Source organism: Triturus cristatus, chromosome 3_2, assembly GCF_964204655.1.
Source record: "Triturus cristatus chromosome 3_2, aTriCri1.1, whole genome shotgun sequence".
Lineage (NCBI taxonomy): Eukaryota > Metazoa > Chordata > Amphibia > Caudata > Salamandridae > Triturus > Triturus cristatus.
The window spans coordinates 987,855,048-987,868,569 of record NC_140584.1 but is presented as its reverse complement, the minus strand read 5'-3'; the positions used below and the strand labels follow the sequence as shown (position 1 = coordinate 987,868,569).

The window sequence follows — 13,522 nt, the reverse complement described above, 5'->3', positions numbered from 1 at the left end:
CAAGTTATGGAAGATACTCCCTAATACCTCATATCGCTGCTGGCGGGGATACGGGTTGCAGGGGACCTAAAGCAAATCTGATGGGACTGCTCAATGATCCCTCAGTTTTGGACAGAAATATTAGCCCAGACTAAAGACATCCTGGGTTATCCCTTACTGGATACTGTGGGGTTCACACTTCTAGGTCTCAGAGACGGCTCTCTTAAGTACTAAGCCGTTGGAGATTGCTGCATACTGTGGCTTTGCCTTGGGGCGGCAAAGACGGCAATAGTGCATGCCTGGAAAAAGAAGGATGCCCCATCCCTAACACAGTGGCACGCTAGACTGTGGCAGACACTCATGGTGGAGCATATGGCAGGAATCTTCACCGATAACTTTAAGAATTTTGAATACACCTGGGGGCCATTGCTGATGTACCTCTCTAGGGGGCTGCCACTACTAGCATGCCCTACATGTACAAGGGCACTCCACCTCTTTCAATATTTAGAGCCTCATCACAGGGGAAAACTAAGACTCGACAATCCTGGCATCTCACCAAACCATTGTAACCTTTAGGACCTGACACCTATACCACATTTGCCTTGTACGCACTAACTATTTATCTTGCACCCCATTTCTTTGTTTGTTAGTGGGAGGGGAGAGGGATTTTGGGAGAACAAACATGCTTAGGTTATAGTAACTGCAATGTAAAGCACTTGTTTTAAAAATGGCAATGGCTAGAGCCCAGAGAACTGTTGCAACTGAACCTGCAAATAGCTGCTAAATACAATGTGATGGGGGCTACACTTTATAATGCTGTGACGATGTATTTTTGGAAAACTAATAAAAACAGTTTTGGGGGTTTTTTTGGGAAACATTTTATTATCATTATAATACACAGAGCAGAGCAATTTACAATCATGACTGTCACAGAGAATATTTGACATAGTGTAACACACAGCAATTCCATACACGATGAGTAGTAATGTAAATACAGTTGTGCCCATCCCAGCGCTATACAGTTGCCGAGTTTCACACCTCACATTGGAAACTTTTTATGGCGTACCTGTTTTCGGGTTATCAGTCACTTAAATCCGAATCTGAGTCTGCTGGTGGAGGGGCTCAGATATTTCCCCGGAAGGTGTTCCAGTTCCCCCACACACGTGTCCATTTTCGGGGGCACCTCCTATTAATAAAGACTGCTTTTTCTACCAACATGGCGCTATCTAGATCCCGGCACCACTGCTGGTGAGTAGGTAGTGTTGGGGCTCCCCAGTGTTGCGCAATGTTCCTTTTGGCTAGTGTGATGCCGAGTGTCGCCCAATCCTGAGCCGCATGGTTGAGATCTGTGGGCTCCCAAACATTAAGCAGGCACATCCGAGGTTCTGGGGGGTACCTCAAATCCACACACCTGGGTGATTATCGTCATAACCGCCCTCCAGTATTGTGTAATGAGGGGACACTCCCATATCGTGTGGCAGAAAGTACCCGTGAGCCCGCAACCTCTCAGGCAAAGTGGCGTGTCTGCCCTCCCTATTTTGTGTAGGGTAGATCGTGTGAAGTACGTTCTATGTAGTATTTTAAGTTGCACTAGTTTTAATCTGGAAGGGGTCGCCACCTCCCGCGGGGACGCCAGCGCCTCCTGCCACTCCTGTTCGTCCATCTACCCCACCTCTGCTCACCATCTCTCCTTAAGAGTCTGTGTAGGATCCTTCTGGTTATTGACCATTTTTCGATATGTTAATGAGATTGCCTTTTTGGATAGTGAGTCTGTTCGTAAACGGTCCTCGAGTGGAGCGGACTCGGGCAGATCAGCTCCCGGAGGTATGGCCTTCATAAGGGCGTACTTAATTTGAGTATAGCGATATAGTTCCCTCCCTGCCATCTGATACGTTGCCTGGAGCTGAGTGAATGTGACCACCCTTCCTTTTTCCATAGATCGCCAACTCTGGAAATGCCTATGAGGTCCCACCCTGTAAAACCTTTGCTAATGCGCAATTTGCAGAGCTTGGGGGAGTCCCACAGAGGTGTGTGTTGAGTGATCACCCCCCCCCACCCCAACGCGCGCTGCGCTGTGTACCAAACGTCTACGGTGTGGGCCGTGGGTCCTACTAGCATGCTTTTCTTCCTTTTATCATATAGGGCACCCAGGGGTCCACTCACACCCAAAGTGTGTCTGTCCATGCGAAGAGCTGGTTCGTCCTGTGGGGCGTGCAGCCATTGGTTAATCACTATGAGTTGGGATGCCCAATAATATAGCTGAACGTTGGACAGGGCGATACCGCCGTCGTACCAGCTCCGAGTTAATTTACACATCGCTATTCGGTGAGGCTTTCCTTCCCACAAGAGATGGCCTACCTCCGATTGAATGGCTTTAAAGTATGAGTTGGGGACCGGCATGGGCGTATTTTGTAGTGCGTACAGGAACCTAGGGAGACCCATCATTTTGAACAACGCAGCTCTCCCCAGCAGTGTCAGTGGGAGTGATTGCCAGCTTTTAACCTCATTCTTCAGCCTCCTCAGAGGGGGGAGCAAATTACGCTCCATGAATAGCGCATGATGGGGCATGATATTTATACCAAGATACTTAAAGCCTGTCTGTGTTATCTGTATCTCTGCTCCCTGGGGCAGGCGTGGGGGAGGGGGGCCCTTAAGTATATATAGCACCGACTTGGTCCAGTTGATTGTATAACCGAAGACCCTACCGTAGGACGCACAGATGTCGATCAGGCAATTGAGAGACCATCTGGGGTGTGTCAAAAATAATAAAATGTCGACGGCATAAAAGGAGATACGGTCCTCCCATCCCTCCGTCCACTTCATTCCCTGAATCCCTGGGTCTCTCCGTATCCATGCCGCAAGGGGCTCCAATACCAGGGCGAACTGCAGTGGGGAGAGGGGACAGCCCTGCCTAGTCCCTCGCCCCAGTGGAAAGTCCTCCGATAAGCGTCCATTTACCACTACATGCGCCCGTGGCTGCGTATAGAGCAGCTGTATCCAGGCGCAAAACTTCGGGCCAAAACCAAAATGGCGCAGCACCGCAAATAGAAAGGGCCATTCCACCTGATCAATGGCCATACTTGCGTCCAGTGAGAGAATCACCGCCTCCTCTTGAATATATGGCCCTCGAGCCAGAACACCATGTAGCCGGCGCAAGTTCATTGCCAAGGAAGTAATTATAGGTTCCGGTGAGGGCAGATCAGCAACAAGGTAGGATGTGGGTACACTGACTAATTTGATTAATTGCTTATCTTGAAAATGATGATAGGGGAATGGTCCGATCTCCACGTGTCAATGTATCTTAAGGAAATTAGGGTGAGATATAAAGATCTGAGACCATTGGTGCCCGTGCAAGTGTCACTTCATACAAACAAGAAGTGCAAACCAAACTATCTCATTCTCCTTCTGCATGAGCATGATATAGCAAATAGAGCAGTTTGCTGGCCTTGTTACCTAGAGGAGGGGGTCGCAGAGGTTGTGTTGAGTGTTCTGTCCATAATGGTATTGAAGTCTCCACACAATACGAGGGTGCTCAGTTGTGTCTGCAATAGCACTCTAGAGAGGTCTGCTAGTGGGGTAGTCACTAAAGCTGGAGGTACGTATAATCTAGCTACGATTCATGGTTGCCCCGTAGCATACCCTCAGGAGAAGATATCTGCCCTGTGTGTCGCAGTGGGATTTGATGATGATTAGAGGGCATGAGTGATGCAATAGTATCACCACTCCTTTTGCTCCCTTGGCCAAGGCAGCGCGGAACAGGTGTAGGGGTGGTGAGCAAGGATGAGGCATTAGTCTGTCAGTCTGGAAATAAGACTGCTGAGGCTTGCCATTTAAGATATTGCATGACGGTGCCTCTCTTGATTTTACCAAGCAGGCCGTTAACATTGCAGTTTAGTAGATTAAGTTGGGGTCCTATCTGAAGAGGTTTGGTAGTGCATGAGACGCGTGACAATGGTGCTTGCGGTGAATCATTTGCATGAACCTTGCAAAGAAAGAACCAATAAACAATATTGAACAGAGCGTAGAAATATAACCAAACCCCATCTTCACCCCCACAACTACCCCCCTCCCTACACTTCCCCTTGGAAGCATCTGTTGCTCATTAAACATTGCTGATTACTGTCTGGAATAATCGAACTATATTACATGGGGTGCGCCTAGATTATCAATCACTGTAGTCCCGACCTGATGCCTGATGATGCTGTTCCAATCCATCGGTCACGGTCCAGTCTGTTTTGTGAGGAACTCCTGCTGACATCTGATGTCTTGCGAGTCTCTTGGGATATCGGGTTCGCCACCACCCCCGGTGCGCTATATCCACCTGTGTGCGATAAGGAGAGGCCCATACACAGGGGAGTTCCTCAAACCATTCCCAGACTCTATCCAGGTAATCAAAAAAGATTGTCTTCCCCTGAAAGAGCACCTTCAGTTTCCTTTGAGATTGAACTGACCTGGTGTAGTCTGGAAATATGAGGATTTTTGAAGAGTCCAAGGAAATTTCTCCCTTAAATTACACCAAAAGTAGGACCAAGTCCCTATCCCAGTAATCTGGTAATGATGTCCTCCTAGAGAATGCTTATGGGTGCATTTAACAATAAAGCAAGAGGATATCTGGTCGGCAGGTAGAAAGCTCCGAAGCCAAGTTTTGAATAATTTCCCTGGATTAGACCCCTCAGCTCCTTTACATAAATTGTAGGTTATTTCGTTGGGGGTGTCTCTCAGAGTCGTCTATGTGCAGTGTCATGTCAGAACTCGTAACCCTCGGTTTGTGGGCCGTCTGTCGCAGCACCCGCACTGAGGCCTCAAGGGCCGAGATGCAGCCTTTCGTATTTCGCAAATCCTGTCTGAGGATGACACATCCGTCTCGACCACTGTTCCCACTTAAGTGCGCACCTGCAAAGCCGCACACATTCTCATTTGTGTCCGTGCAGGGTGCCCTCCAGGAGCGGGCACTATAAAGGGTTATTCTGCTGATTAGCAGAAGAGCTCTTTATAAGTTAATTAAGGGGTAAGCCTACTTGAAAATAAACAAATACACGGGCGGTGACACAGCAATAAAATAAACAACAAAAGGCAAGATTAACTGGCTTTTCTTCAAACACTGCAGAATTCACCCTATTTAACCTTGGGAAGCAGTTTACTGTGTGCTGTTATTGTTGTGGCGTTAGTCTGTTGTGCTACACACAAGACCCTAATCAAATTACCAGGGTACTATAAAAACCGATAAGTGTAAATACACTAGAAAGAGTGACAGTCTATGCTAAAAACTGAAAACTATTTTCTGATTGTACCTTCAACATTTTACAGACACTTGACTCTAAACAGGAGTTGACATAACAGCAAAAAAGTAGTTTTAGTTAATATCTTTCTTTTTTAGCACTTTATGACTTCATGACCACAGTTTGCAACTCATGTATATCACAACATTATGTTGAAAGTTGAATTTCCCTTAACAACCCTGTGCAGTCTGGGAGTTGTGATCCTGGTCCACATGGGTTGAACCACTTGAACTAACCCACCTGGATATTTTTTTGTGATTTTATATAGCAAAACCTGTCCCAAGGTCATTAGCACCGGAAAATGGCACTCTTTTATTTTTTTAAGACAGAGAGATAAAGGCCCTAATTAGGATGTCAGTCGGAGTTGTCTCCGACTGACATCTCTGCAGTTTCGAAACCGTTCGACCTCGTGTTGGAGGTCCGAAACCGCAATTACGATGCGACCGAACCATGGTCGCAAACTCCCATTTCTCTATGTGAGCTTGTGAGGCAGTCGGAAACCGGCCGCAGCACAAGCTCCCATAGAGAAATGGGAGTTACTGTTACTCCCTGCACCGTGTGGCAGCCACCTCACGGTTCCTGCCACAAAGTGCAGAGATTTACAGGTGGGCACCGAAGGTGCCCCCCCTGGCCCACAACCATAGGCAGGGGAGAGAAGTGGGCCCCCAAAGTTGCTTCCGACAGACTTTCCATGTCGGACTGCCCGACATGGAAAGTCTGTCAGAAACCAACATCATACTCTCAAAGGCGGAAACGCTGTTTTAAGGGATTATGTTCAGTTTCCGACTGCCTTGCGTGCTCCTTGAGCCCGTGGAACCCAGCCGGATTGATCGGCCCGTTTGGATTTCGACCACCGGAATCGGAATACGGTAGTCGGAATCCAAACCAAGGATGTCGGTCTGGGATCTGTTAATTAGGCCCCCTTGCTAGTGCTCTTTCCCTCAAAAGGTAATGTAAATTGGTACACCTAATTGGCATGGTACTTTAACCTTCCTTATAAGTCTCTAGTATATGGTACCAGTGGTAGTCAGGGCAAGGATGTTAAAGGGGTCACCAGGGCTGCAGCACTATTTGTGCCACCATGAGTGACGTGAGTAAAAGTAAAGTCTGAAGGTCTGGTACTGCAGCCTGCACAAGCAGCTCTGCTCGAGGGCGCCTCTGCACACACCATGTGTGACAAACTCCCCATACTGCATTACTATATGTCAGTTATTCCTAAGGTAGGCCTCCTATAGCCTAGGAAGCAGGGTGCATTATATTAAAGGTGTAGGTATATATGTACACACATATATACCTCCACAGTAACCTTGCAATTCAAGTTTACTGTAAGTGACTGGCAATCCATAGGTTAACGTGAGCTGGCTACCGGACAAACCGAGATAGCCAGCTCAACGATGGTACTACCAAATTTAGTTGTGTTTAGTATTAAACACCATGCTTTTTTTCCCCTATTACGATTCTCGTGTCATGGGTGAGCTAGCGTGCACCCAGGTGCCACACTTAGAGGGTGTCCACCGAAATACCATGTTCCCCTGTGCCTTGGCGGGCTTTCCACGTCGTTTGCAGCCAAGACAGAAGTATGACCTAATACTGGGAAGTGCTGTCACTCCCAGAGGACATAGACAAAAGGCCTGGGCAGGAAGGAGGTCAGCCCTCCAACCTCCCAGGATGGCTAGTGAATGTCACATCAGGGCGGTGAGCTTCAAAGGCTTACACTGCTTCTGACATGCACAAGACTTGTTCCTCAGCTGAGGACAAAGACCCCTCCTACCCCCAGGCACCCGTGTTTGCAGGCTGGCGGGAAAATTAGTCAGTCAGGAGGGGTAACCCCCCCCAAAAGCCTAGCCACAGCTCCAGCATGGGTTACCTGGACTATACAGCCGAAGATGGGTACTGCCATCTGAAATAATTCCAAAAGAAGTGGCTTCTGGAAAGAAAAGTAACCTACTCCCACCGTATGAGGTCACTTCATGGGCTGATAAGCCACAAGACCAGTAGCCCATTGTCTGCTAACCTTCAAACCCCTTAACACACCCTAAATCCAGGATTTAGGTGGCACCCTGACACCAGAACCCCAGATCTGCTCTGAAGAAGAAAAGGACAAAGAAGAGGCCCGTGTCAGCACAAAGCAGGACTCCACAAAGAAGATGCGCAAAGTACTTCACCTGTGGCAGCACCAGATGAACTGCGACTTGTCCAGGATCAGAGGGCGGTTCAAAAAAGGAAGGGGAACCCCTCTGCAACCCAAAGACTTCACTAGGGGTCCCTAGGACTAGAGGTACCTGTTACCTGCAGTCAGCAGGCACAAACCGCACTTCCATACTCCAGAGAAGGACTATTCACTCAGCTCTGTCAATGACCAGCCCAAAAGTAACCAGCCAGGTGCCTTCTGCGAAGTGTTGTCCTGAACCTCAGTGAGTATCAGCCCTCTACAGCATTCCCAAGACTCGTGGAAGAAGATTTGCATCATCGCTGCATTTGCTGGGGCCAAGGTTTGATGGTGATCTTGCTGACTATTGACTACTTACTACTTTACTGAATGCTCCAAGAAGAGGGAATCTCTTGCTCCATCACCCTTCTCCTTCTGTGACACAATTGTCGAGTACTTACATCCCAAACCTATCTGCGTTGGCACGCCTGGTAACGTCCGCTCCAGCAGTCCCATTCAGCATCATGGACAGTGAGGTACAGCTCTGCACCCGATATGCCCGAGCTAGGTAGAGCAGTTCTGTCTGGTGACTCCTGGTCCAGGGGCTCCTCAAAGCTTAACCTGCAAGGGGCTCCCATGAGCTCGACATGTAGGTATCTTTTTGCTAAGTAATGTTTTTGACAGCTCCTGCGGCTCCCGTTCAGAACCAAGGACAGCCAAGTCACCTCTGCTCCCAGATTTCCTGGGTAAAGTAAAACTGTTCTGACTGTTGAAGCTTGGTCTGTGGACCCGCAAGAACTTAACTCCAAGTGGGTTCAGTTGAACTCAACCCACAAGTGACCGAGTGTCACCTTGTGTTTTTCCAATTGACTGCAATGATAAAGTTTGACAGGTCTGCAAATTATTTAATTATCACTGTAAATTCTATAACCCCGGTTATACAAACTGTACATGTTTCATTCCACTGTCTAAATTTATATAAAAATAAGTTTTATTTGTATAATTTGGTGCTGGATTTCCTTTGAGTCGTGTCACTTACTTATCATCAGTGTTGGTACTGTAAAATGCTTTACACATGTTCCTTTAAGTAAGCCTGTATGCTCTTTGCCACTCTACCAGAACTGAGAAAAGGATTACTGGTGTGAATCTGAGGTCCACTTTTGTGTTAAAATTACATGGTAAGGCCTCCCAGCCATACCACATAAAATTTCCACTTTGCTACATATGGGATAGGAAATACTTTTGCCATTTCATCCTTGTGCGGTGTTTACTGTAGCAAAAGCAGAGTTGGCCATTATTATCATTTTATTTCAGCATGTATTTATTTTGTAGCAGTAGTATGTCCCACATGTATAACCAACTAAGTTTCATGTTTTGGTATTGTACTAGTATTTATATAGCAATATCCATATCCCTTGCTAAGCCTAAAGTGCTTTCACAATTATTGAGAAAGTTGCTACTCCATAGGCATGATTTATAAAGTGTGTTGTAGCCCTGATAAGGTCACTTAAGCACTCTGGGTTTCATCAGCTTCCTGGGTGCCTGTCTGGCACTTGATTGGAATTGTGATGGTAGCTGCTGGGCCTATCTGGAAAAGTTGGGTTCTCTGTGTGTGGTTTGGATGCAGGGTAGAGTAGTTTTACTTCACATTGCTGTGGATTTCTCTGTTGGTTATACCAATTGCTTTGACAATTATTATTATTATTGTGACAGGTAGTCAGTGCAGGGAGCTTTCGACCTTCAGTGGAGTTTATTTATGTGCTTTGTAAGCCCAATATAGAGTCCAAAGGCAATTATTAAGGTGTGGCAGCACCAGGGAGGTTGAGGCATGGGCCCTGTGGGGGTAGCCTAGGCAGAAGATCAATTGCAATGTTCTTATGCTGTGGAAGGCAGTTTGTTAGAACATCGTTGGTTTGTCTTTTCAGTGAGATGTTGAAGAGCATGTAATTTACTTCTGTTGATGTGGTTAGATGAGTTCCAGCCTTGGTAGGCAAGTCTGAGGTTACACATACATTTTCCAAGTTCTACAAGTTAAGGTTTCAGTTTTAGAGAGATTTATTTGCAGATTTTGTTAGCATCCAATAGCATGTAGGCATTTTCATTAATCCAACCACTCAAGGACAGATAGTCCTTCCAGTTGAAGGATAATCTGGGTGTTATTATCATACTTGTAATAAGCATGGTCAATAATGTTTATGGACTCAGAGTGTAAAATTGAGAAGATGTTCACTAGTAAAGGGCTGATCCTTTAGGTTTTGGGGACAGCTCCCTTTTGCAAGAATGGTGCTGAATGGTATGGAAGTAAGGACACTACTTGGGCTCTATTTGAATCCAGTTGTGGGCCATACTCTGTATTCCTGTATTATTTAGTATGTAATGTTAAAGTAGGCAGCGCTCGGTTTAAAAGCTTTGGAGAAGTCAAGTAAGAGGAGTGTGCTTCATGTTTTCAAGTGCATAAATGTATTTCAGACTTAAATGCCACTTTGTCTGTTTTTGAATCCCATTGATAACCAACACTGATTAAGGTTCATAATCTATTAAAAGTAGTAGGCGTATGTTTGGCCATCTTCAAGCATGTCTAAGGAGAGTCGCAAGTTTAGCCCTTTCACGTTGGTATGGTCCTAAAAGGTTATCAAGGGCATTAGAACCAGGACAACTCCTGCCACCCTTGGAATGCTTGAAATTGCTCTTGGGATTTGACCTGTAAATTCCAACATGATTGCTACATCTGTGGAGCTAGTCACTCTTTTCTCACTTGCTACAAGCCCATTCTGAGGGGTTGCAAGCACAATCTCTTCACCATGCAAAGTAATGCACACTCACCGACCAAAGATCCCTCCTTATCAAAGACTAATGCATTTTTTACTATCCTGATTGTGTACCCTAAGACTGTGGATGGGGAAATTTCATTACAAAGGATTTATAAAAGGCTTCGGAATACTCTGCTGTGGTTCCATGACTGGTAAGATAGCCTCCAAGCCCTGCTGTCCCAGGGAACTACCTAGTGCAGTTACCTTAAAATCCAGAGGGGATACAAGGTGATGTTTTCTGTGTGGGGAGGTGGCAGCTCATATTCAGAGCTTGCTCTGAAATCTATTTCTATTTTAGCCAATATAATTTGGGTAATACTTATAATTAACTGGTAGCCATTTTGACTAAATATGAAAGAGGTGTTGCCTTTCAGTCATCCTTTTTAGAGGCAACATAGTGACTCCTGTTACTACTGGGTTGCGCACACACCTCAGAAACGTGTGCACACAGACACTGCATTGCCGTATACCCCAAAAAATAATTAGAGGGAACGTTGGACCTGACCTCTCCAATTTTGGTCTCTAGGGCTAGCCTGAATTCTTGGATAGCAAGCAGGAAGGCTGCATTATCCACGGAAGGCCCCTGCACCATAGTCTCCATGGTTGACATTAGGCGCACTGGCAGTTGCACTGTCTGTGTGCGGCAAGGGTTTAGCTTAGTGATCTAGTTTACTTTGCCTCATAGCAGACTTGACTTTTGCCATCGTAGGAGAGTGATGTGGTCGGGCCCACCAGTCTCCCAACAGGGGCGACAAGAGGAGCACCAAGTCTTTCTGTGATACGGGGGTCTGTCTCCACTGCCATGCTGGAGGCCCACAAACCTGTCACTGGGCATGTCAGTCTCTCGCTAGGAGCCAACAAGAGCGGCCCAGGCATGTTCAACAATCAAATGCATCAGAGGATCTCACTGCCGGCAGAGGGACACGCCCCAACAACTGGCCCGCTAGGTGGCTTCCACCCCGGCAAGAGTAGGTATTGTGTGTGGGCCTGGCGGCACTCAGGCCTTGGTCACAAGGGCCCCAGAGACAATGGCGTGAGGTGCAACTGCCCCAACGAATGAAAGGCACATCATCAGGAATGCGCCGCCAGGGGAAACATAAGTGGACAGTCTAGGCCGGATGACCCAGCCCCAGGCCCGTGCAACCCGTGGCTGTCTAGGCCCGATCCCCACCTCAAGACAGTTGATCAGTCAGTCCCAATCCAGAGGGCCAGTGTCTCGGCTCATCTATCTTTGGCACTCTCTCCTCTTCTTCCCAGAGGAGCGCCCACACTTCACCAGAAAGCCGCAGAGGGTCTCCGCGCAGCCCCTTCCATGGGCACCAATGCAGACTGTATAGCCGGTCCACCTCCTGGCCTTTACCACCACATGCTCCCTGAAGCTAGAATAGTCAGGTGGTAGCACAAGGGACAGCCCCGATGGCGAGGCTGACACCTTCTCACTGCATGTGCCCTCACAGGGGTGGGCAGCAGACTGCCGCCGGGTAAGGCCGTAGCACGTTGATAGTTCCTCTTGCCTTCGCCCTCCAGCGCTGCTTACCTCCAAACCCGTCTCCGGCACCGTCAGCTGTTATATTTGGTGCTCACTGGCAGTGGAACTCTTAGATGGGGCCAGGATGGGGCCGGATATTAGGCACAGGCTGGGAGCCCATTCAAACTGCATCAGCCATCATGCTGCTCTGGCCACGCCCCCCCTCGGCATCTGGATCCTTAAGTGGTGAAAAAGCTCTGACTTTACTCAACAAGCTCACCTTAGAAGACCCATGAGCACGACCTCACATAAACAGCTACAAGGTATTGGCATATGTACTGAAGACTCCCATAGGATCAGTGTATTATATAGGCTGGGTAGAGATTTTTTATCCATTTGCAATCAGTGGAAGATGGGGTTGGAGACCCAGCTGTTGTAATGAGTAACATGCAGCTTGAAATGCAACTGGATCTGACAGGTCATATATTAAAACAGGCAAAAGGCGCTGCATCAATTGACCCCCTCGTCCAGAGGCAAACATGTACAGTTAGTGGTCGACCTTAAAAGTAACTGGATTTCAGGCTTCTATAGGGGTAAACAGATGTTGTTGTTGTTTTCTGTTACAAAAGTGCATGGCAAACTTGATTCTACGGAGCAATGGATGTTGCTCTCAAGACCAGCCTACAGCAGAAGGAACCTCTCCTGATGGACAATAAGAGGGAAAGATGGTAAAGGCATATCAGCAATGCAGCTCAGTACTTCAATGAAAACAATTAAATTCCACTTGAGGCTTTGGTGACATAATATTAACATACAAAATAGTGTTAAATAAATATCAACAACACAAAAATTGTTACAGAAGAGGCTACCACTGCTGGATAGTGCCTGACTGGAGCTACAACTTGAAAGGGTGCCGCACACTTCAGAAATAAAGCTCCTACATTTACAAAGTAAGTACCAAAATGTTATATAACTTATACATAACTACAAAAACCACTGAAAATATCTGAATACACACACAAATAAATAATAATTATTGAAAAATTATATCTCCAAAACACAAGAACCAAGGCTGCTAAAACACGGCACCAAACAATGCAAATAGAAAACCTAGCCATGAAGCTATTGTGAAATGATATTACAAGAAAGTCAAAATGAAATGCAAGTGTAATAGTAAAAGAAATTAAACGTATTCACTAAAATTAATAAACCTTTTTTAATTTAGTAATTAATTGCTACTGACATTGTTTGAACCAAAACAAAAATAAACATCAATAACTAAAACATTTCTCTTTACCAACATTAAAATTAAAGAGAAAGAATAATGCAAAAGAAGAAAAAGAACAGCCCTCCAAATATCACAGAACTAAACAACCCCAAAGAAACCATGAAATGCCAAAACTACACATAAATTGTGAAAAACATGTTGCAAAAATGTTTAAATACCATATATTATATAAGAAAAATAACATATTTTTATATTTCTGTAATCCACAGATATAATGCCAGAAACTGCAATATTGGTCAAATCATAAAAGGGGAAACTACCATTAAATTATAGAAAATACATATAAAGCAAAGAAAGTACTTCTAGTGAAAGAAATAATTGGAAATGCAATCAATATAATTCCAATGCTTTCTGTGACAAAGCCACCACCAAAGAAGATATTGTTGAAAGTGTTAGGGAACACTTTCACCGTCCAAACATCACTGAAATTCAAGTACGGATTGTCCTACAGGACTTAAGGGAAGCGAGCAAAGCTCATAACAGCCCTCAGGAACTAAACTAAAAATATAATTTGTCATGTTCCTGAAGAAGCTACTAGCCAACTAACTG

General features: G+C 46.0%; 1 long non-coding RNA gene across 1 annotated transcript in view; it reads left to right on the top strand.

The window, feature by feature from the left end:
* Window positions 1-13,522, top strand: part of LOC146858940 (uncharacterized) — a 263,950-nt gene that overhangs the window by 91,136 nt on the left and 159,292 nt on the right. The window lies entirely within an intron of this gene.